The 26447-nt window shown below is 44.6% G+C and overlaps 1 long non-coding RNA gene across 1 annotated transcript in view; it reads right to left on the bottom strand.

Annotated features, from left to right (window-relative positions):
- Window positions 1-2362: 2362 nt before the first annotated feature.
- Window positions 2363-26447, bottom strand: part of LOC146830450 (uncharacterized) — a 183309-nt gene continuing 159224 nt past the window's right edge. Inside the window, exon 3 of the long non-coding RNA XR_014961155.1 lies at window positions 2363-2612. This is a non-coding gene — a long non-coding RNA (uncharacterized LOC146830450). The remainder of the gene's footprint in view (window positions 2613-26447) is intronic.

Below are 26447 nucleotides of genomic sequence, written 5' to 3'. Positions count from 1 at the left end.
TCATGGTTTCACTTCCAGGAACAACACCAAAACACTTATAAAAACAAACACTGGCATAGCCAATAGGTCTCGCCTTTGGGACCTTGTAAGTTTTTAGACAGGCAGCACATTATCTATTACATTAGTAATTTAAGATATTAAAGTTTGGGGTAAATCAATGGCGGGAGACAATTCATATGCTGTCAAAAAAAATCAAATAAATGAATATGCACATTAGTAATAATGACTGTTTTGTCAGAAATGTATTGATACCTTGATTACCTGCTAGAAGGCATCGGACCAGATGTTTGCTATGTGCAGATTCGCTTCTGTGTTCTGTCAACCCCCTACAGCATGGAAGGCACAGACATACCCAATTGGAGCAGTAAGCTTTTGCTTGATTTGCCAGGACTTGGAGCTCCCTGGGGTATGTCCTCAAACACACACAAAGCTTTTCTTGCAGTTTTATATAGCGCAGACTCGACCCAAAGTGGTCCTGGAGCGCTTTTTGTAGGTACTGGCGGGAGCAGGAGAGCAAGGGGTTAAACTGGAAAAAAACAATGCATGGGTGGACAGGCTTGGGGTCTCATGCTATTAAAGCCTTCCCTTGCATCACTATTCTGCAAGCACGAGCTTAATAGGGCCAAGGAATGTGCCTTTATTTTGTGGGTTTAGGCTTTGTCTGGTGAGTCTGGAGGTGGATAATACACTAGTATACATAATTTCTCATTTAGTACCCATCTGTTGCGTGGCTGATTTCCGCTAGATTGCTAGTACTCCAGTAGCCACTTAGTTGCATATTTGGTTGGGCGGTGATGAGATCTGCAGAAAATCCATTGACATGACCACTGTAATTTCACATGATGCAGCTCAAAATAACAAATCATAACATAAAAGCAACATACCTAAAAACAGGACTGCAGCGAGCACCGCAGTGGCACACACAAAGGCCACAAGGGCAATCCGTGTCGCTTTTTCTGCCTCCCACAGCTAGTGGCACCCTAGTTGGCGTCTGAACTGAAATGCAACGTGCCCTTTGCCTAGGTTGCATAGTAAGCGCTAAGCGCTATATGAATGCAAATACAAATATGCACAGGTGGGAGCAATGACAGGGAATAGGTAGGGCCACATGTTAAAAGTAAGGGTAGTAGAAAATACCGTCAATCATGGAGGAAAAAAGACTCAACATATAAGCAAGTGTTATAAAATTATTCACCTTCTTTTGAAAGTTGCAAAGAAAAACGGACAGATCAGACATCAGTCCAAAGTGTATTTTGTTGGCGATAAATAGAACAAGGTTAGTTCAGGAATCCGAGGGAGTAAATATTCAGGGGAAGATGAAAGGGCAGGAAGGGTGGCATTGGATGGAATGTGAAACAAGTAATGACGCTTTAAAGCCACCACCGCTGTTATAGGTTCAATGAGACAGACAGTGCCATATATTCTATGGAATAAGTATCGGGAGACGGTGGCTGCGGAGCGTCTACCTGACTTCAATGCAAGCAAAGGGGGCTGGCATTTCTAAGGAGCACAGCAATGTTATTGATAAGGCAAGCACTGCCAACGGTTGAGCTCACAGCACGTACATACACTGTGAATTCTCCATTGAAAGCACTGGAGAAAGGGCCGGGAGACAGCAGAAGCCTGCAGGGGCAGAGAGCCCCGTCCCTGCTGCTGGAACGTCCAGGGAGGGCGGGCGGGCAGAGGGGAGTGAAGCAACAGGGTGTCACGTGGCCCGTAAGGAATGCAAACAATGCAGTGACTCTTCCAGCTTCACCCTGAAGAGTAGTGTGGAGCTAAATTTATAACAAGCACGCGAGTGGTGGGTGCGCGCGCCACAGCGAGCCATGTGTTTTGAAGTATTGCGCACGCATCTGGGCACGATAATTCAAAACATATGGAGCCCGTGCGGGTAACCGCAAGCAATAGGCTACACACGCACAAGCGTGTGGTGAGCTTTTTGAAGCCCCCTTACAATAAGTTTCGCAGAGCAACGCATGCGCGCTGCTAGGCGAGACCTAAAAATAAGTGTGTTGCAAAAAGACAAAGAAGAACAAAGACAAGGAAGAACACATGTACTTGGCCCATGCTCCAGGGAGGAGCTAATACAAAGAAGGAAGGTGAGCCTACGGGAACTAGGCAATCAAAAGACTGCATATGAGGGTGACAACAAAAACAACATATGGTATGCTGTGGACAAGTTGTAAGTCCACTGAATAGTAAACAATGCATCTCACATCACAGTGTGTGCGCTAGGTAGGCGAGACCTAAAAACCGGGACTTTTCAGAAACATAAAAGAGAACTTTATTTTTGCATCAAACATAGAAAACATTCAACGAATAGGCACGACGTATAAATACATGCAAAGTTAATTGGATAAATACTACTTGTACTGAAATGTACTTGGAAAGAGTGCAACATCTCAGAACCCACCGGGCAAACCCAGGATGCTTGGTCACCCTACCCTCCATGCCCTCAGTAGCAAACACAAGGATGTGGAGCAGTGAAGACTGATGCACGGGAGCAATATTGCAATGTCATTATGGCTCAAACCTTGTGTGAGATCACTTCCACTACCACTGGCATATTGTCGAATCAACGCCCATGGAGAGTACTGTCGCTCATCTGGAACCTGAGAAGCAAAGACATTAAAGGAATAAAAATAATACTTGGGGGAGGGCAATCCTAACCTACATCACATCTTGTGGCTTATAACTGTTGCTGTAGGGTTGCAATCGGCTGAGTTTCCATAAGATGCTATTACCAGTAGTCTCATTCTCAGTCTGTATGGAGAGTTCTTACTTTGGTTCTGATCTTTGTAGTTCACCCGCTCTTATTTTCTCAGTGTTTCTCTGGACTGTTGAGCACTGCCCACATATGCCATATGCACACACACACACATTCATGTTTTCATTGTAATGAATAAATGTGGCTTACTAGGCAAATGTGCATAAACTTGGTCACAAGTGCTGTTCTCCAAAGATTCTTACAACTGCATTAGAACAGTAATCTATGTTGTTCAACAGCACAGTGCCTTCAGTACTTCTTTCTTGCTTTTTTAGATTTCGCCTGAGATAGCGCATGCATTGCCCCTTCTGAGACATTTTGTTTCCTTACAAGGGGCTCAGAGCCTCCCCATTGCTTTCCATTGGTTGACTTAATCATCACTCTCATTTTCTTGCTTCTCTGCAGTCACTTCCTCTTTGTCCCTCGCCTAGAGCATGCGATGCTTCCTTTAGGCGGCCTGGGTCCTACCACTGCTCACGTGCTTTCGGAAGTACTTTTTTAGGTCTCGCCTAGTGATGCAGTGCCATGCGTTGCTCGTGTAAGCGAGATCTATTGTTGCCGACTCGCTTAGCGATGCGGGACAGGATAGGTGCACACGCTCTTGAAGACATGAGCTGTGAAACGTACGGCAGCGTTAGCTGAGGTTACAGACTGGTTTTCTTCGTTCGGCATGCCTGCTCGGACAGGGCATGTGCACGCGCACAGCATGTATTTTTCTTGCTGCCTCGCTTTCACCTTCACTGTCTGCTTGCTTAGTTACAGCAGCGCAGAGCTGTTCAACCAGTTATGACGTCCTGTCTTTCGCTTCTCCCACCACAAGTTTTAGTTCTGGTTGCTCTGCGACTCATTGCGCTCTGTGCAGTCTTTCAGCCACCCTCTTACCGGTCCTTGTTAATTTTGAAATCGAATGTCTTTATTTGCTGCCGTGGCTAATGAGCTCCTGAATGATATCTATGTGTTACTGAACGTTTTACAAGCAGATTGCATTATATTTTAAAATAATCTCTGTGCAGCCCTTCAGACAATGTACAGCGCTCCAGTGCTTGAAAGGGGTTTGCGCTTTGTAGCTCCTTGAAACAAATACCTTACTTCTGTGTGTTTCCGGAACATTAGTGAGTGTGTTTATCGGAGGCTTACCATGATTTTAGCGCTTCAATGTTTGACAACAGTGCAACTGAGAAGTAGGGAAATAAAGTGATTTTCCAGGAAAACAGAGGTCGGATACGTTAAAGAACCTAGAGTTAGAACGTTAATTCCTCGGTCCCGCTGAGCTGACAATGAAAACAAGAGACAAAATACAACGTATTTATTTGTTTGTGGAGTAAATTTCTCCATGGAATCTAGAGCAAGTCTTTTTTTCTCCCACCATTTGCCCGCGGTCTCTAAGCACCCCCCTCATCGCTTTCTCCCTTTTGTCCTCCCTTAGTACATTCTCTCTTTCTTGCCAACTGTCACTGACCTGTCTCGCTCGCGTTTCACTTTCTTGTTTATCTTTTGCACTTGTATTCTTTCTCGATTATATTTCATCTCCTTTTTCTTTCACCCTCTAGCTTCTTCTCTTTCTTTCGCTCACTCTCTGATTATTTGTACCTCAATTTTACACTCATATCCAGATTGTTTCTCCTTACTCATCTTTCAAACCAGTGGATTTTTCTGAAGCTGGAAAAGAAATATCTTCCAGGTCACCACTTGATGTTTGCATTTCAATTACTCCGGATCTTCCCATCTGTTCTTCGAAGTTTGGTTTGCAGTTGCAGTTGTCACCACGTACATCAACCACTTTCAGAGCGTCACGGCAAACCTGCTTTTCACCTGCATACTAGTATGTGTCAACACTGAAGTGCCCAGCAGAATACATCGACTGGTCCGAAATTACACACAGTCAGCAGGCGACCAGGGACTCGATAACGTATGTTGTGATTAAAACAACGCAAAAAGGCTAAAGACCGTTCTCCCTCCCCTCCCCCTGCTATTGGAAGGAAGGAAGTTAAGTTAGGATGAGGCAGGACATTCTATCCTCTCAATTCTGGGGTGAAGCGGGGTGGGGAAGAGGGCTCCCAGTTCTACTTTCTTTGAAGCCTCCTGGACGTCTTCAAGAGAAACTATAGAGAACTACAAATCGAGAGAACCAGCAAGTCCCGCCGCTAAGGCGGATCTTTAACATAGAATAGAAAATAAACAGTAGACAGGAAGGAAAACCTATAGGAAAAAGGCGATCTGATTCATGTGGGGCCAGCAGAAACAATCCTTTCGCTGTGCCGACCCCCTGCTTAGAAGCGCATTGTGGCACAGGCGAATGAGTAATTTCCTGTGTCTGTCTGGATATCCTGAGCACCAACTAGAACTTAGAGGACTGCAAAATGTGTTATTCATGTAGAGTATATAACATTGGGAATTTACCACTTCAAGTCCTCTCAATTAGTTGTCAGAAATGGGAGTGAAGGATGGATGGATGAACGACATTTATGGGGCACACTACCTCAGTGGAAGTTTCTTGTAGCTGGTCTTAGCAGGGTCCAGAGCAGACGGGATGTCATAGCTGCCTAAAAGCTGGAGAGAGAGGGCAAAGCTCTAAGCTGTTGTATAAGTAAATTCTGCACACTGGACCCTGCCATAGGCAACGCCCTATGACCCTTGGATTTGAGCTTGAACCTAAGGAATGTCAGTACTGCTTGATCCTGACTGTGTAAGTTGATTTAAACATTCAGGACATATTTCCCTGCTTGACACACTCTTTACAATTTAGCCATATCATGACATGGACCATCTCATTCTGCAGCCACGACAGAAGAGATCAGAGATTTCCTGCAAAGGCCTCCAGAACGCTTCATATAGCTGTTAAGGAAAGGAACCTCGAAGCACCCTGAGTGGCTCATGAGGAGTTGCAACAGATTTTTTATTTTTTTTAAACTTATTTTTATTGCCATTTTCATATTTCACGTATTGTGCATCATACATAACTTTCAAATAGTCATAGCAGATTAGAGGAGTTGCAACAGATGACAATGATGGTTGCACTGTTCTACATCTTCTTGAACCATGAACCATCACAACATTAGCTGCAAAGAAAGCTACTCATCCCAAATTCTGAAACCTTATATTATGATATACATTGGCCAGCGAGTTGTGGAGAATCTGCTTGGACTGGGCCCAAAGTTCATGGGGGAAGAACAGTGCTCCACACTAAGGTCCCTATTTGCCCGGGTGGTAATACCATACCCAGAATTGCTGATACTGGGGGTGATGGCAATACCGGGACCAGGAATTGCTGTTCTCTGCCAGGGCGAAAATTCTGGCCAACTTAGTGAAGGCCAGAGTGTACAGGCCATTTAGCCCCATATTAAAGTGTGGTTAAATGGGGTCCAACAAAACAATTCTGTACACATAAGCCTGAAGCTCGTTACACCTTAGTCAGCTTCCAGGGTTGATGGGCAGGATCTCCCACCTCTTAAACTGGTTGGTTTCAGCTTTCATTAAAGGGGCATCTGCTTGGCTTCATAGAAAAGCAAAGTATAAAAAAGGGCAATAACTATTTCCCGAGGCGTGTAGGCCAAGGGGGAGCTGAAGGTGTGAACACTAAGGGTTCACTTAAAAAAAATCTCATTGTTCTCTTCAGGGTGAAAGAGTTGTAGTATTTACCATCACTAAACTGAGGGTCTTCTGACCGTTGTGTTATGTTATGCAATGGTCATATATTACTATGTGATGTAAAAGTTCTTGCACAGTGCCACGCAATGCAACTTTCTGGTGCTGTTAACTGTTGCGCACAAGAGGATAGGCGCCACGCTCGACAAACGAAAACCCAAGCGAATACCAGGGAACAGTATTTAAACTTGCCAGTGCTTGCTTGCTGGTACCAGTGCGTTTTTGCAACTGCCGAGAGGAAGACCGAGCTTCACACATGCCCTCTAATTAATACGGGCTTTGGTAGTGAGCTTCGCTGAGAAATCACTTTAACTGGGGCTGAGAGAAGAGAAACAAACATTTGCAATGCAATAGCTCTTGCATTTACGCGAGTTTGAGCTATTGACATTGCAAATAATAATGCATTTTATTTTTGTTTTTGTTTTAAAAACATAAATAAAAGGCATTGTTATTTACAATGCCAATAGCTGAAACTCTCATAACTGCGAGACCTATTGCATTGCAAATGCTTGTTAATTTTAGTTGCAGCACTCCATAATAGTGCATTCATTTACAGGCTGTTTCTGCCCCGCCTGTCCTGCTCCGCATTGTTGCTTGCTCCCTTTCATCCTTCCATCCCTTTACGTGTTATAAGAAAAATGGGTGTGGATAAAAGTCACAGAGTTGACCCTACCAAGGCTAATCCCATTTTCTATAAAACAAACACATCATTTGAGCTTTGTAGGAACCAAGCTTGAACATGATGTAATGTTGTCATTGTTAGGGTCAGACAAAAGAGAAACATTTATGGTGACTGTGTCCCTGTGGCACCCGTGACAGCCTTAAGACTGCCCACTCACTGGCTCACCACCTACTCGATTTCACAACTCCCAAGACATTCATGTGTCCCTGCATGTAGTTGCCAAGCAGGGACCTAACGTGTGGATCCTTGAGACAGAATGGCATTTTTAATAAGCAACACTTTGTCTCCGTAAATGTGGAGTTGACATTGAAAAGGTACAAGCAGGACTACAAGTCCCACAATACAACATTCTGCTGATGCACATTGCAAGCAGGCTGATGCATGCTGGGAGCTGGGCTGGCAAGGCAAATGCAGTATGAGACAAATGCTCCCTGGCGTCACTCAGGTGGATAAAGAGGAGGACACTGTTTCTGGTGGCTCAGTGTGTTTATGGTTAACATCTGTTTATTATATTTTCAGAACAAAAATCACAACCTACAACCAACCGGCCATTGGGAGAACATCATAGAGTAAGAAATGAAAGAGAGAGACTAGACTAGGAGGGAAAGAAAGAGGAATAAAGAGGGTGGGAACAAGGGGACCAGCATTGGTTATTATCGTATGTCTCTATTGGGTATCTTCTTGTAGCTTGCGTTTCTGCTGCGGGGATTTTCCAGAATCTTGGGTGGGATCTCTGGTAAGTCCGAGCACTTGGAGATACATGGGACATGTAAGCTCATTAAATTAAGTAGATAAGAATGTCAATATAGATTTCCAGGTTTTGTCAAAGCGGGGGAGTCTTTGTGATATGTTGGCCATTATCTTTTCCATTCCCACCACTTCCCATAACTTATGTAGCCAATCTAACCTGGTTGGGACGTCTTCTCTACCCCACCTGGCCAGCAGAACTTGCTTAGCCTCCCCCAAAGCCAGCGTAATAGCTCGTCCCCGGCATGATCGTAGGGGATACGTTAAGGCATTGGGAAGGCCTAGTAGTATGTAACTTGGGAATCGTGGCAGGTCGGTATCATATGTAGTGTTGATGTCAAGTAGTATTGCATCCCAAAAAGGCTGTATCTTAGGGCATTCCCACAGCAAATGGGTCATGGTGCCTATTTGGCCACAGTGGCGCCAGCAGCGAGCGTCCGCCTCTGGTTTCAAACCGCCACCCTGTCTGGGGTATAGTACCAATAATGTTCTATTTTTAGGAACATCTCTTTGCCTGCCATGCTACAGGAGGAGGCCCTGGCTCTGTGTACGATGTCTTGCCATTCTTTTGGGGAAAATTATCTCGCGCATTCTATCTCCCACCTGCGCTGCGCTGGTGTCTTACTTTGCTGTGTGGGTGTAATTAAAAAGCCATATATGTCTGATAATAAGCATTTGTCCGAGGTTCTAGTGATCAGCCATTTCTCAAATTTCGTTAAGGGGCGCCCTAACCATGCCAGCATCTTTCCCGCCCTGTCTGCCATATCATAAACCATGTGCTGGGTGTGCAACAATTTGGCCCGAGTTTTCTCCCTGGCCAGAGATCTGTATTCCAGCAGTTTAATGATTACTTAGTGGGTGGCGGCATCGCAGGGTAAGCTCACGTTTTGGTCTTCCAGCTGTCGAAGCCCTGTCTCTAGGTCAAGCAGTTGTTGGTTCTGTTTGCGATTTTAGCCCACTTTCAATGCTAACGCGTGCCCCTTCACCACTGCTTATACGCTTCCCACAAAATCTGTGCCGACTCGACTGAGCCGACTTTGTCAGTGAAATAGTGAGCTGTCTGGGTAGTCAGGCTCTCTCTAATGTCCGGGATCTTAAGCAACCATAGATTAATAGATATGGCGCTACGGTGTCTATTTTGAAAATAGGTAAGCTCCCCCACACTGGAGAGTGGTCGGAAATGACCCGTGGTAAGGCTTGGGGGTGTCTGAAGTGCCCAATATCTACCAGGTTAGTGAGAAAGTAATCTATACGGGACATACCCTTATGTGCGTTGGAATAGAACGTGAAGTGAGTCATGCTTGGTTGTAGAGAGCGCCACACATCCGCCAACCCCATGGCTTGGGTGAAATCCATCATTTGCATCGTGTGATTGGTAGGAGGGCGTTGAGGGTGCCTGTCTCGTTATTCATCCATTGTCATGTTAAAATCACCTCCCAGGATTAGAGCCGTGTTGTGTATTCTGCTCACTGGGTGCGAGCGTCGATGGATGCCGATTGGCAGCGGGCGGTCAAGAAGCAGCCTGACTGTGTACCTCAGGTGCGAAGTGGGAGAAACCCACAATGGATTCCGACAGTCCTCTGAGTGTGATTGGAAAATAGAACCCAAACCAAAACCATACTACAAAACTCCCCATTTTTGAAGGTCGGCTCTGATAAGGGAGACTTCCACATTTACTGTGTCGATGCGGATCTTGAGGGAGATTTTTACGCTCATTATGGGCGCCATGATGTCCTGGAGCGTGACCTCCTGCTGTTGCGGTGGGTTCTGCTGCGCATCAGATGCTTCCAGCGGCGGGGTCCCTTTCTCCTCTCCCGAGTTCGACCATGCAAATTTGGCCAGCTTGGCTTGTGCTTGTGTTTTGGTGCCTCTCCCGGTCGCCATGTTGTCGGTTGACCGGGCCTCGCTGCCCCCAGGATCCGTGGGATCGGTCCCAGTACTCACCGCTGCCAGCCCAGGGGGGGAACGTGTCGACCCCTGTCGGCCTATCGGGTTTCCTGGCTTGCCGACCTGTATCTAGCTGTACCGGAGGCCCGCGTCGGGGTGATGCGCACTAGGACTCGCCACTGGTACACACTCTCTCCGCCACTGTCAGCAAGGCCCTGAGTGTACTCAGCACACCGGGGCTCTCGTGCTACAACCGGAGGCAGCAGTTACATGGAGTCTGTTGAGGATCCACAGTTCTCGCCGCATGAGCCGGTCCAGCCACCGGGGGCAATGCCGTTCAATATGGGCACTGGTTTTCTCTTTACAGGACCACCAGCAGCCGGTACAGTCCGCTCGCAACTGATGGCGAAATTAGCAAGCTGCGCACTCACCGCCCGTGCCCGTCAGGTTTGGCCCTCGATGCCGGCGGCCGCTGGATTGCAGGATCTCTGCGACTGAGGTCTCAGGTAGGACGAAGGTTGTTACAGCTCCACTCAGTGCGTCTTTTGGGGCCAGACGGGGAGGGACAGGTCACAATCCCACACCTCACCGCCTCCCTCTCCAGCTCGTCTCTAGCGGGAATGCAGCTCGTTGGGCCCGCCACGCCGGGGCCTCGATTTACTTGCCTCCTGGCACAGCGCAACACCTCCCAGCGACGCGGGGACCGCATGGCAGAGACAGGCCATGTGAGTGCCACGCAGCAAATCAGGCACTACTCACGGTCCGGTAGCAGCTCGCTCGGGTCTTCGCCTGCAAGGATGGTCCCCGATGCAGGGGGCATGCAGTTGAGGCCTGTCTTAGCTGTACATTCAGGCCGTAGAGAGAGGGCTCGCCGCCATGTTCTTCCGGGCCGTCAGCCATCTCTGACTTTTCTTCCAGATCCGCCGCTCCACCATGGCAGCAGGGGCACCCAGTCGCTGCACCAGGGCGACAGGGCTGGTTTCCCTCAGAAACGGGGAAGAATTTCAATATTTTTGCACGAATATCAGCAGGATATGTAGCAAGGGTTCCGGAGCTGCTTTAGCTTGCGGCCATTCCGCTCGGCTGCTAGCCCCTCTGCCATGTTCACAGTTTTTGAGGGAATTACGTGATCTGTGAATTAAAGCCAGTGCTTAGTTTGTAAATAACTTGTCAGGAGGCCACTGCAGCTCGCATCACCCATAGTACCTGTCAACGCTGCCAATGACGGTGCCAGGGCCCTTGTCAGGAGGCCACTGCAGCTCGCACCACCCATAGTACCTGCCAACGCTCCCAATGACGGTGCCAGGGCCCTTGTCATGAGGCCACTGCAGCTCGCACCACCCATAGTACCTGCCAATGCTGCCAGTGATGGTACCTACACAACTACTAACCATCACCCTCCTACAACTTAGGTAATTCAGACTGTTAGAGGCCCCCAAAGCTCAAAGAATGGCTTGGGCGGTATGCATACATTCTTTTCAATTACTAAACAACTGTTGTCCTACTCATCTCCAAATTACACAAACAGCTGGCAGCTGTCACAAGTGGTGTTGATAACAAAGTACCAGTGCCAAGCACTGCAAACCATCAGCTCAAATTAAACACTGGAATTATCCCATCTCTAATGCTGCCTTTTTTCAATATTACTTTCTGCCTGTTGAGAATGACATTTCATGTAGGCTTTAGGAAAAATATTGCTTGGATTATGTTTGTTGGGGAAATAGGGTATCATAGACATCTAATCAAACTCTCTCACCCTCACCCGCTCAGACACACACAGACACATCAAACGCAAACTGTTGTGTTTCGATTTAGATACCCGTATATAGGTTTCCCTGAATCATGTCCTTTTATAGGCACAATTCGCATTGCCCTTATTTAGGCATAGAATCCCAGTCCTTATTTAGGCATTAGCCATGCTAACCAAATACAGGCATGGTCACCTACATCCGTCCATCCCACGTCACAATGAGTTCTTAGAAACCAGACGCTTAAGCCGAACGGGGCTTTCCCTAGCTAGGATTATTGATTTCTCCAAGAACTCATCTATTATGCATGAACTACTATTCCTTAGGGGTTCATCCATGACGTCTTCCTCTGCCCGACATTACGTCAATGCTAGCATTCCTAAGCACCTTTCAGGTATAAATATGCCTTCCCTTACCCTGGCAAAACTCAGCACGACTTGACTGCACTGTTCGCCATGGCAAGTTCGTAAGAGATCTTATCCCGGCGCACTGACCAGACGCTGTTATCCCTGCTCGCAGAGAATCCAGCTTCCAGTTTTCTGATTCCCTTCGCAGGGTGTTAGAGTTTGAGACCTGGATAGAGATTCCCACCTCGCTCATTCTAAAGGTATGGAGCCGACTAGAACCTAGAGGGACTCTTGGCATACTAAACTTAGTATATACCATACTATAGAAAACACCAACTACTTTTACCGCGCACTACACTTAGATTAGGTACACCGGGGTAGGACTATTTTAGAAGCATCAGACGAGTACTCACTTTTTAGCCTGTGTTATTTATGTATGTATATATGATTATATGTCATAGCTAAAAGACAATGCTATTGCAGTATCATTTCTTCTTACTGCTTACGCTGTGCGTATTATATCTTGCTTACTGTCTAATGATTGTAACAGTCATATCTCTTACACGAGAAACAAGACTGTTCAATAAACCCTTTTATTGAAACGCCGATCTATCTATTTCTGTGTAACTCTGGAGAAACTAAGCATGCACGATTGACTGAGTGAAACTGTTATCTATTGTTTCCACGATTCTGAGACGCGTTCCGATTCTAAGGGAAACAAAGTTTTCATGTTTATGCGGTTGTCAGAAACTAATCCCTTCTTGTTCATTTGAGAAGTTTCTAGTGACCTCTGAGTTAGCTGGCACACACAAGTAAAAGTAATTAAGTTTAATATACTCGATAGGAGCATACTGACCTTAGTCCTATTCAAACCCTATAGTGTATATTATTCCAATGCGCAGAGCCTATAAGGGAAATAGGAACTACACTACATGGCGCCCAACGGTTTGGTAAGGCACTAATTTAACGCTAGATACTGAAGTAACTCAGTTGTGCTTTTCTCAGAGACCCCCTACTCATAATACTCCATAAGACGTCTGGAGTGGGTAGGGATAATATCCGCCACAGCTGAGTAGGACTAAAATCCTATGTATTAGCTGTTTGGTTTATTCAACGTTGAAGGATACAGTGTTCCAAAATATTGTGTACCTTATCTTTGTTCCCTTGAAACTTGTTCTACATTTTTCATTAGACAAAAATGTCTGATACAGAGGCTCCGGCTGACCAAGTCGCAGCAGCTCTTAATACTACAGGTTTAAATGAAACCGATGAGGGTGTTATAAACATGCATCCAAATTTAAGGAGAGCCATCACTCTAAAACTTATAAAACACAGCCTGACACCAAGAGGTGGGAGAGCAGTTTTTGTGATAGAGTCACATGAATCTTTTCAGACAGAGGTATTCTATTCATGGATAGTATTCCCAGAATCAAATCCAGTAACAAAAATGTTTCACTTCTTCAAAGAAGATGAACCACCTGAGGAATACATTCCCTTTGAGGATGTTGAAATTCCACTCACATACCAGGAGCATCAGCTCTGGTTTAAAGGCGCCCTAAAACATTACAATCACATTACCAGACTCGGTCCACTAGGTAGACCAGGAGCAACATGGCCGATTTTAGCCGGCAACATACTTCATCCTGACATTGAAGCAATGTCAGATAAGGAATTATTTAATCAAATACAAGAATTGATAGAATTACACAGTTAGACCACAACTGTCTGAGGGTTCTGAAAAGGACTCACTTAAACATAATCGTACATCTTCTAAAAAGAAGTGGGAAAACAAAAAACAACATTCAAAAGAGAAACGTTCTCAATCCCAAGGTAGGTCTCCTCAAAAGGAGCACTATGAGAGGAGGTATAACCTCAGGAATAGGGATAATTTGAAAAAAACTAACAGGTATCAAGATACTGATACACGTTCCTCTCGTACCTTTCAGACATCTTCACAGACATCCGAAAGAAGAGGAGGGTCAGATCACAAAGAAGAACGCGTGAAGTCCAGAGACGATCAACACGTTCAGAAAAACAAACAAAAACCTCAATTCAACAAGAAAAAGGTAGCAGGTCTGAAGATCACACATGTCGAAAATCCTGAGGACACAACTCAAGAACGGAGAATGAGCTCAGACAATGCTGGACAGTGCAGCAGAAGTAACAATTGCTCGCCAGAAACTGAAGGACCTTCTGGAGACAGTGGACTTGAATGAATACATAACAGTTGAAACTGTAGACACCAGGGTTAGTTCTCCACAAAGGTTATATGAGATAACACTCCGGATGGAGGGAGACATACTAAGAAAAGTAAACACACTCTTTTGGGAGAAGCTTTCAAGGGGTTATGATATACTTCTAGCAGAAAAAGACTGGCAACCAGAATTTGTCAGGGATTGCCCACATGGCAAAGCCAGCCTTCTCCAACCATGTTTAAAATATACTTATGCCAGGAAATGGACAGTAGCCCAGGCCCCAGCATTATACAAAAATCATGTAGGATGGGATGAGGACTCACCTCACCACAAAATCCAATTAAAATGTCAACCTACTGCACAAAGGCAGAACCGAATTAAACAAGAAGCTAAAAAACAGGTCAGGGAGATCTTAGATCAACTTGAATACCAAGGGGTGATTGAAACATGCACCTCATCAATGAACAATCCTTTGTTTCCTGTTTCCAAACCAGAGCACACATATAGTCTAGTTTTGGATTACAGACACCTGAACACTTGTTCTAAAACTTTTGCTGTACAAAATGCACACAGTACAGCATTAATTAATAACATTGTGCGTAAAAAATATAAAACCACATTGGATATTTCAAATGGTTTCTTTTGTCAAAACATAGCACCTGAAAGTAGGTATTTGACAGCTTTCTCAATAATGGGGACCCAGCGTCACTTCTGTCGACTCCCACAAGGGTTCAAGAACAGCCCGGGGTTATTCTCAGCAAGAGTAAGAGAGTTACAACAAATTTATGATGATGAGGCATTGTCATATGTCGATGATATCTATCTGACAGACGATGACCTGGATAGGCACTTGAACAGGGTGAACACCATTATATTGGGCTTCGCCTCTGAGTGCTATAAATTCAACTTTACAAAATCTTGAATTGCCCATCTCAATGTCCTTTTCCTAGGATATGAACTTTCAAGTGAAGGCAAAAGCCTAGCAGTGAACTTTTTAGAAAAGTGTGCGCTGCTCCAGCCTCCAAAAACGCTGAAAAACTTACAGTCAATTCTAGGTTTCCTGGATTTTGGAAGAACTTACATTCTAAATTACGCTGAAAGGGTTAAACCTCTCTACGAACTAATCAAACCTGATTTCAAAATCAAAGATTGGACACAGGAACACACAGAAATCCTGTGTTCACTACAAGCTGACTTGTTAGCAACAAATCACTTACAAACACGCGTAAATACACGCAATTTAGTGATCCGAATAATTTTGGGTCAATGCGGATTCACCTACATAACTTTTAACGAAGGTGAAAAAGTACCAATTGCATACAAATCACATTTGTACACACAAGCAGAAATGCGATTCACTTCGACAGACAAAATTCTGACAGCAGTTCAAACCGCTGTAGCAAAAGAAAGAGCTCTAGCTCAGGGGAAACGCATTATTGTCGTGACTCCGGTACCAGCCTTAGAGGCGGTAACAAAAGTAAGCATTCCGAATGCAAAAGCTTTACATCCAAGATGGATACAATGGGTTAATTCTCTTGCTGCAACAGATGTTGAATATGTTTTTGATCCTTATTTAAAACACAACCATTCCTGCAATACGAACACAAATGTCCTCTGCCTATTGAGATTCTCCTTCTTGACCAGTATGAATTTATAATTAATACTGACGGATCAGCACAATCTGCTACGGAAAGTAAGCAAGCTTACAGTGCAGCCTGCGCGATCGTTAAAGGTCGTATGCGCAATGGTAAATTCCGACCGATGGTCACTAAAACACAATCTCTAGGAGATTGTACAGCTCAGCGAGCTGAACTACAAGCATTCAAATTGGCACTTGAAAATACGGATCGCGAATTCATGACACTTATAGTGTGCGATTCTTTATACTGTGTACAATCATACAATGAATATTTACAGAATTGGCTTCAAAATGGTGGCACAATCAAGCATAAAACACTTTGGGAACAAGTAGTTCAGTTGCGAAATGGACTACAAAACACTCACATGATACACACACTGAGTCATCTACGTGATGGCGTTCACATTGCAGGGAATTCATTGGCTGACGAAGCCGCAAAAAGGACTGTGCAAACGGCTTCCGCAGCTGCAATCACTTGTTCAAAAACGAAAATAGACAGTGAGATATTGTTGGCTGTCAATGCTTCAAGCAAAGGCAGTGGTGCAGCGTTACCTAAAACATTTCCACTCAAATACTCGTATATAATTGATGCGAACAACGCTGCGTTTGCTCGAATCCCTGGAGTGGGGGATAGGGTACTTCCAAACATGGAACGTAGAGCAGCTTTGATTTATGAAGCACATCTGGGAGAGGGTCTGTCACATCAGGGGATCTCTAAAACAATTTTAACATTAAAAGAGATGTATTGGTGGCCAGGAATGAATACACTTATTCACATCTTCATCAATAACTGCATAGACTGTAATAGAGATCGCATGGCAGAACGCCACCAGATACTGGGCTGCGAAACAGCCTGCCCAGTACAGCCACAATTGTTAGATAGCATTAGACTATCTACTTGCAGGCGTCCTATTGGACGAATGCAATCCCACAAACACTAAGTCAATGTTCCTATGGATCTGGCCTCAGCGCTAGGCTGACGCTCGAACTGTTATAAAAGATTTGCGAGTCTTTATCGACACGTACGCAATAGGCACAATACACTCTGCTCATGGAACCAAAGGCAAGATGGCCGCTTTCTGATTGCAGCGGGAAATCGCGTCTTTCCCTCCCTCCTCCGAGGTCCCCGAGTATGCTGTCTTAGGGAAACGGGATGTTTGAGATCCCCTTCTGGATAGCGGCTTCTACCTGGGATTCGCGTCCACCTCGCTGGATATCGCAAGTTACTTCAGCACTGGGTATACTTAAGGCAGACCTATTCCATCAGTGGCTGTGGCGGATTAGAGGCAAGTTTTGTGGCAATTTGAATATGGCACCGAGGGGGCCTAAACAACTGAAGGACGACGCGATCCAGAAAGAACAACCGGACCCCGACGCTGGCAAGGACTGCTCGGCAGTCTACAGCTCTCAGCGAGGAACACAGTCGCGGAAAGGCCCGAAGAAAACGAACGACCCAAGTGGATATGCTGGTAGTGCTGTAGGCTCAGTGATTTCGGGCAGTGGGAAAGACCTTGGCGCCCGTAAAGCAATGGCGGCAGCAAGATCCGGGACCGATGCGGGTAAAGGCAGATTATCTAAGGAGCTGAGACAGCCTACCGTGCAGGAATCCTTCAAGGTGAAGACATCAGAAGTCGCTGGGAATCAAGCTGGGCCCGGAGTCAGAGACGATGAAAGAAACGGAGCTCCACCAGACGCCGAATGTTTTGTTGCTAAGCAACAATTGGATACATTGTTGCAGGCAGGCTCTGAAAGCCAGGAAAAATCGATCATGAGTTCTCTGGGCACCGAGATGGTGAGGTTGCAGAGTAAGGCTGAAGGTAAGCATTCTGGTGGGGACGTGACATTGGCTGATAGTTTGGTGTGTATAAGTGGAGATTCTACGTTTATTCAAAATCCTGATCAGAACGATGCAGGAGTGTTGATAGAGGCTTTGGTAGTCCCTGAAAAATGAAGCGCTAAAGGGGCAATTTCTCAGGCTCAGACTCAGTTATTACCACCTAGTCGAGGAATCCCTGGCACCCCAGATGGAGAATGTTTTTTTTCATTAAATGACGATTCAGACTCTTTGTTGTCAAGCGAGGGGAGCCTGGACAGTAGCTCTGATATAGATTCTGCAGTTAGCTCCCCGGTTCAGAAGGCACCTGCTATCCAGAGGGCGTTATATAAGAAAAAAACAAAATCCAAACTAAAGCATCCACCTAGCCCGTCAGAAAGAGGGGAGAACAGGAAACTTTGTTGGGATTACTCTGCAACGTCTCATCTTTATCAGGAGGGCGCGGCAGCTAAATTACAGACGGATCAGGATGAGCTTTGTAATCAACCGCAGGCGCCACATCACTGGAACTTCTCTACACTACCTTGAAGCAGATGCAGGGCGAGGCTAGACTCGAGAGCCGGAGAGCGAAGCAGTCGGCGAAAAACATTCAGAGTTCTATGCGGAAAATGAATAAATTATACGAGGAGATGGCTGACAGGGTCGCTCACGTTGAAGAAAGAACGAGTCGGCTTGAGGACGATGTGAGCAGATGGCATTCATTTAAAGAGGCACAGGAGAAATGGACTGAGGACGTTCAATGGAAACTCGAGGATTTTGAGAATCGCCAGAGGCGCAATAACATAAGACTTTTGGGTGTGGCTGAAGGGGTTGAAGGACAGGGCGCTAGAGCTTTTGTAGTTAAATTGTTTAAGGGTGCGTTCCCTGAGATGGAGACTTGGGAGTGGGAGGCTGAGGTTCAAAGAGCGCATCGCTTCCCGTTCAACCAAAAAAAATCTTTTAGTACACCGCAGGTAGTAAGACCTCAGGCAATTTTGGTTCATATTGGTAACTTTCTCCTTAGGCAGAAGATTATGGAGAAGGCTAAACCAGAGGCTAGACGCACATTTGATAGGGTTACTTTCTTCGCCTGCCCTGACTTCTGTCATGCCACTGTGGAAAGAAGATGGAGGTTGAGGCAATTGATTGCGCCTCTCCAGAGTCTCGGGCATGAGGCCTATTTGATGTATCCAGCGAGGCTTAAGGTTATTGTCAAGGGACAGGTCAGGATTTTTTTTCCGGAGATTAAGGCCCAGCAATATTTGGCAGAATTAAAAGAGCAGAAGGGGGGATAAGGATTAGTCCTTTTTGTTGACTCTAAGGAGGTACAATAGTTTCCTAGGGGATGTCTGGGTAAGGTCTAAGGAATACAGTGGGGCACGAGGGAGAGGGGGGGCGGCTGCTGCATCTAAAGCTGCCACACATGGGTCATGATTGACCCATTTGCCTGTAATCAGGGAGGGTACTGGGAGGGGAATGCCAGGGCGGGGGTGGGTTTCGGGAAGGGACGGGGACAGGGATGGAGATTTGTATGGTGTTGCACAGCACTAGGTTTGAGATGGTCTAACAATCACAAGAGAAATGTTACTCGAAAAGGTGAGGTAAGGTTACAATTTGGGCAGGAAAAGAGGAACACAAGGAAATTATGTAACAATGTTTTGTTTTCTTGGAGGGGCCAGACATATTTTAATGAATATAAGGATTGCTTCAATTAACGTGTGTGGGCTGAATGACCAGGTGAAAAGACAACGTGTTGCGGCTGCCCTGAGATTAATGCGGTTGGATTTTGTATGCCTCCAGGAGACGCATGTAGAAGGTACAAGGGGTTATTTAATGGAACAGCTTGGTTTTTTCCTGCTTGCATACTTGAGACAGGGGACCAGGACTAGAGGGGTTGCTATCTTGTCTAAAAGAAGGGACGTCAAGGTCATTAGGAAGAAGGAGGATCAATGGGGGAGATGGGTCTTGATGGAATGTTTAATTAATGATCGAACAGTTACCATCGGATCAGTGTATGGATCTACTGAGGATGATCCAGCTGCTTTTGAATACCTAGATTCAGAACTGGCTCTATGGCCGGAACGAGTCATTCTGGGGGGGGGGGGGGGATTTTAACATAAATGGGGTTGGCGGGTTGGGTACTGAGGAAGGACAGCAATATCGAGGTCGGAAGAAAAAGGTATCTAGAGCGATAGTAAATTTGGCATATCATAATTCTTTAATTGATGTATGGGGACGCTTGAATCCATTAGATGATGGAATAACTTATTACTCCGCCCCACATATGGTTTTTGTTAGGCTGGACTATTTTTGTATATCAAATTCCCTAATTTCTGATAGTCGGATAGAGAAGTTTCCTCGACTGGTTTCTGACCATAACCCATTGGTTTTAACAGTAAAATTGATAGGAAGTGAAAGGCGCACGCGGACATGGACTTTTGAGAGGAGGCTCCTTAAGGATGATGATTATCTTAAACATATGAACAACTGGATTAAAAATGTTTGGGAAATTAATCGCGGTAGTACCTCCTCAGGGATGATCTGGGACGCTTTTAAGGCCGTGGTTCAGGGAGAGACGTTAAGTTACAGTTTGTATAATCAAAAGCAAGAAGATGCCAGAGTTAATAAATTAGTAAAAGCAGTTACAGAGGCAGAGCAGGAGTTGGCCCTTGCAGCCCAGGCCGGCGTCTCCCCTGTTCCGGTACTTCTTAACATTTCATGTATCAATGCAGACATTAATGAGGGGTTTGCTACAAAGGCAGCCGCGATTTATTTGACCAAAAGAGAGCAATGTTATGAGTCGAGCGAGCGGGTTGGACATACTCTTGCAATTCGCACCAGGCAGAGAGCTGCATCAGGAGAGATCAATGAAATATCAGACGGTAAAGGAGGTAAAGTTTCTGATTCTGAGCAGATTAGAGAGGTTTTCAGACAGTTTTATGCTAAACTATACAGTGAAGATCAGCCTGGAGCCCCCTCAGATATCCAGCGGTACCTGGGGGATCTCATTTCTCCGCAGCTCTCTGATGAAGACAGGGAAGCACTTGATGCACCGCTGAAAACTGAGGAAATTTTAACGGCTCTTAATAATCTCCCCTCTGGTAAGGCTGCTGGGCCTGATTTAATCCCATTGAATTCTATAAAATGTTTAAAAAAATAATAGGTCCCGACCTTGTTGATACAATTTTACAGGCACAGTCTGGTCAATCTGTTCCAGCATCATGGGCAGGTGCCGATGTTGTGGTGATTTTGAAAAAGGGTAAGTCATCTTTGGAACCGGGTTCATATAGACCTATCACCCTCATGAACTCGGATGCCAAAATCTTTTCTAAAGTAATGGCTCTTAGACTGTCTAAGATAATAGGGCAACTGGTTAGCCCTACACAGCATGGGTTTATACCGGGGAAAGGAACTACACAACATATTCGTTAGGTAATTACTTTATTTGATGCCACGGAAGTCTCAGGAGAACCTATGGCGGTTATGTTTTTAGATGCAGAAAAGGCATTTGACGGGGTCTCCTGGGACTACCTCTGGACTGCTTTATTTTGGTGTGGTATAGGAGTAGGATTCATAAGGGCGATACAGGCACTTTATCGGTCACCTACAGCCCAGCTTAGAATTAATGGGGGGCATACCTCACCAGTGCAGATCAAACGAGGTACTCGTCAGGGGTGCCCATGCTCGCCTCTGTTATTTGCGGTCTATATTGGTCCGCTGATTCGTAGGCTGGAATTAAATGATCAAATTGTTCCGATTAGCATCCAGGGCCAATTGTGTAAAACTTTAGTTTACGCAGACGATGTGGCGATAGTGACTCCCTCCCCTACTAGGGCAATCATGGAAGTAGAAATGGAGGCTGTGGTATTTGGTCGGATATCAGGATATGCTTTAAATGGCCCTAAGACACAGATTATAAAGAACAATCAGGCGATTTGCAATGATGCGTGGGTAGTGAAATCAGCGGGGTATCTTGGTATTAGCATCTCGGCAGACTTAGATAAGATCGTGGAGCAAAATATTGAGCCTATAATAGCGAAATGTAAGAAAGATCTTGATAGGATCCACAACCTTCATCTTTCCCTGGTTGGGCGTTCTAATGTGATTAAAATGGTTATTTTGCCCAAATTTCTTTATTTGTTTAGGACAATCCCATTGATATTCGAAGGTAAATGGTTTGTGGTAATTGAACGCCTGATCAATAGGTTTATATGGGCACAAGGGAAAACTAGGAGAGCCCTCCGATTTTTAACTCTCCCTAGGGATAGGGGAGGATGGGCAGTAACGGATTTTAAGCTATACTATTGGGCAGCAGCCATCCAGTACATGAGAGGGCTTATGGGAGAAGACACCTCAGATACTCAGGTTAAGGAAGGATCAATTGATTTATATGCAATACTCATTGGTCAAGATGCTGGGAATTGTTTCCTGAAATATACAGATCCTGGGTATTATAAACATACTAGATTTAAGACACTTATAGCAGCTTTTAAAATCTGGACATCACTGTGTAAAAAATTGGGGCTGGGTAGATTCAAGGCTTACACTCGGATTGAAGGGAACGAGTCCCTTCCAGTAGAAATATTTGCGGATGGAGTTATTGGTGATTGGGGACGGCGGGGGATTCGGAAACTGGGTGATTTCATGGGAGCTCAAGGTGTCTTACAGTTTACTGAAATTCAAGGGAAGTATGGTATGCCTAGGAATAATTTCTTTAAGTTTTTGCAAGTTCGGAGCTTTTTGATGAATAAGAAGGGTGGAGCTGCTGGGTTTAGTAAAAATAGGGTAATGGATGTGATTGCGTGTGGGACAGAATGCTCTATAAAGAAAATTTATGCTGAGCTATCTTTATTAAAAGGTGATGATTTGGGGAAATATGGAAGGAAATGGGGAGATAAACTTCAAGTTGATCAGGATTGCTTCCAGGACTCTCTTGCACTGGGGCAGACCAGACTTTGCTCAGCAGCATTGCAGGCTCAACATTATAAGACGATTTATTCATTATATCATACACCCGATAGGATCGCTCAATGGGGGGGAACAACAGGAATTACGTGCCCCCGGTGTGATAGTAGCGAGGCTGATATCGTCCACATTTTCGTGTTATGCCCACAGCTTAATTTGTTGATTAAGGATATAGAATCTTTTTTAGAGGTAAATCTAGGAATAAAGTTTGTTCTTACGCCAGCATGGATTTTCCTTGGGATGGAGGTGGAAACGAGGAGGTTGGTTCATCTTACATTTTGTTTGTGGCTGTGTCAGTCTTGAGAATCTGTGTCGCATCAGCGTGGTTGGATAAGTCTGCTCCAACATTCCACCAATGGTTAGCTAGATTGTTATCAGCATATCATCTGGAAAAAGGGATATATGATAGGAAGGGGAAAAAGAGTAGAATTTTAGGCAAGCGTATATGGGATCCTGTTAGGAGCTGGAAGGAGGAGGTTTCAAAATAATGAGAATGCTTCAAAATAAGTTTGGGAAGATATTTCTTATGTTGGCAGATTTTTGGGGATAAAGTAGTGTGTTTTTTTGCTTGACTTCTTGATTAATGTTTCTCTCGGGCAAGGGGTTGTGCTATGTGCAAATTATTGTGATTTTGTGGATTATAGAAAAACTTAATAAAAATATTTTAAATAAAAAAAATAATAACTGCATAGACTGTAATAGAGATCGCATGGCAGAACGCCACCAGATACAGGGCTGCGAAACAGCCTGCCCAGTACAGCCACAATTGTTAGATAGCATTAGACTATCTACGTGCAGGCGTCCTCTTGGACGAATGCAATCCCACAAACACTAAGTCAATGTTCCTATGGATGTGGCCTCAGCGCTAGGCTGACGCTCGAACTGTTATAAAAGATTTGCGAGTCTTTATCGACACATACGCAATAGGCACAATACACTCTGACCAGGGCCCTGCGTTTAGCTCTCTGGCTTACAAAGAAGCCATGGCCAGTTTGGGCGTTGCATTGCGGTACTCCTCTCCATTCCATCCTGAGGGAAATTCGGTTGTGGAAAGGAAAAACCTGGACATAAAGCGATCTGTAACAGCTAGGGTATTAGGTTTCGTTGATGGTTGGGTCAAACATCTTTATGGGGTCTAACGCTCATTAAACAATTTGCCAAGAAGTTCTCTGGGGGGTCACTCCATATGAGGTCCTATTTGGGACAAGAATGTGGGTTCCTGATCTCGAATGTAAAGGCACAGTGGTGGAAAAGAAACTATTTGATATCAAAGATTGTTTGGCTGTTTTATAGGACTTAAATGAACTAAGATCGAAACAAAGCAACGTGTTCCTGAAGCCAACCACCACTGGGGATAATCCATCCGTCCAAGCAAAGCCTGTCTGGATCCCAGAGCTTGGGGATCTAGTCAGGAAAAGATCGCGGATAAGAAGGAATTTGGGCCTTCTTACAGACAACCAGTACCTGTACTAGCAATCCACAGATCAAGAACGGTACTTCTGCATCCCCTTGCTGGAAAAAAGGAGAAAAGATTTGTGTCCATCGACCTCATCAAACCACACTAGGGGCCATATGTAGGAAGCCAAATACCGGTCGGCAACGGCCGATTTTCGGTAAATATCCCGTTACCGACCGGTATTTTGGCTTTTGCTATGTAGGGGGCATATTTCAGGATTCGGTAATTTACCGAATCGGTAAAATTACCGAATCGGTAATTTTACCGATTCGGTAAATACCGAATCCTGAAATGAGATGTAGGTAACACTCAAATGAGTGATGTCTAGGAAAAAGAATTCGGTATTTATCACCAAATATAGGTTGGTGCTAAATACCGAATACATTGCACAAAGCAAAATTTTGCTGTGATAACAGTGCCATGTGGCAGACATACATGCCCTTAGGGCATGTATGTCCGCCACATGTGCACACATGCAGGAATCAGGGGTGCAACAGGGTGTCAATGTGACACCCTGCCACCCTTGAATGTGCTCCCCCCATTACCGATTCGGTATTTACCGATTCGGTAATGGTAACTGGCTTCCCATTGATTCCTATGGGCCTCCTGGCCCATAGGAATCAATGGGAAGGTATGCAGCATTACCGAATCGGTAAATACCGATTCTAAATTACCGACCCTTTCCGAATCGGTAAATATTACCGATTGATTACCTACATTATATTTACCGATTCATAAATACCGAATCGGTAAAATTCGGTATTTAAGAATCGGTAAATGTAATTTACCTACATATGGCCCTATGTGGCCGATACTAAGCAGTAGGCCATGTGGACTCCGACCAAGTAGCAGACGCACTCATCTAGCTACTATCCAAGAGGTTCAAACTGAAAGACTCCAAACCATTGAGACTCCAACAGTAAGAAATGAAGGACTAAGCAACAATGCTATGGAACTCATTCCTCTTGAAACCCAAATAACAGTTCGTCCTGATACACTGGTCTACAACAACGTAGCAAGTGATCCACTGGTTCCAGCGATTTCAACGAATCCTGATGCAATTTCAACCATCGACAGAACTGCTTCTGGCTATTTCATTAACTTTGATATGTTTTCTGAGGATCCTAGCGAGCCTGAAACGACGCCAGCGAAAAGAACTTTCAAAGAACAAGCACAAGACTTTTTCAACACGTGAAAAAGACTTATCTGGTTTCACCATGGATTGAACTATGGATTATTTCTGGAATATTTTTCTTTCTACTTTGGCTAGCTTTAGTAATAACTCTGAGCATGTTGATAGATGGAGGATATATTTGTTTGGACGCAGGAAGTAAAAATGTGAACTTACTTTTGAAACCACACAAATCATCCCATTGTGAAGCAAGAGACTTGTCAGCAGTGAACATCACAGTCGTTCCTATACAAGATGGTATAGTTTGGGACAAAACGGATTATGATATATTCGGTCCGCTTGAGCTTTTGAAGATTCCACACTTATTTAAGATATCATTAAGTGACTTTATTACCTCCAGTACCTATTATGATGATTGGAACTTTGAGACTGTTAATAACATGATGTCTGATCTAGAAAGATCTGCTGCATTCTCTAACCATAAATATTTAGAGGGTTCAACAAACTATGAACCACGTTTTTGTTACAAACACTATGGTCATAATTTCTTGCATAAATCTGCAACACCTAGAAATGTGTTTATGTATAACCAATTGGAACATTGTCCTACACCACCGAGGGGTAGCTCAAAAACGTTTGAAATGAAGTTTCCATATTTTTCAGGGTACAATACATCCTTATCCAGAAACATTTTATTTTAAAAATGTGAACAAAACAGAACGAAAAATATGTTAACAAATACCAAACAGATTTATTCTGCATCCTTTATTGCCCAACTGTCTAGACAGGGTTTCGACCTTTGGAAGAAGATTATTGACACAAAATCTGTCTGGGGTACAAAAGATTGGCAAGTACAGGGGATAGAAGCTTTGTTTAGAGCCTGCATCATCCCACAGCAGATAATGTTTTTGAATGACACTGTCCAACAAACCTCTTGCCTTGGGTTAGCCAAGATCAAAGACATGAACCAACCGTCCATACCGACACCTGCCAGTAATAGCATTACACAGGGGGTGGTCGACATACTATCTTACAAAACAACAGATCAGATTCTGAATGGAAAGAATGGTTGCTCTGGCCCACAGACACAAACATCTGTCATGAAAGATTCCGGAACAAAACACAAGGTTTAAGAATCAATAAGCCAGACCCACGCTATGTTCAAAGACAGCATCCAGGGGTAGTAACAACATACAGTGTAGGAAAATTATGCCTTGATTGGCTACAGACATCTACACTAGAGGATGTGAAACAACACTCATCTTTACTAAAAGACGCAGACCTTAGAGAATTTTTGCTAGGTCCAAGAAAACCGCGTCAAAAACGTTTCATATATGCCGGCATCTATGCTGCTTATAATGAAATATGGAAGGTTACCCAAGCAGACGCTGCAGAAAGAATACGAGAAATTGATTGTATTAATT

This window comes from Triturus cristatus, chromosome 5_1 (genome assembly GCF_964204655.1).
Source record: "Triturus cristatus chromosome 5_1, aTriCri1.1, whole genome shotgun sequence".
Classification (NCBI taxonomy): domain Eukaryota; kingdom Metazoa; phylum Chordata; class Amphibia; order Caudata; family Salamandridae; genus Triturus; species Triturus cristatus.
This window is presented reverse-complemented; position numbering and strand designations above follow the sequence as displayed.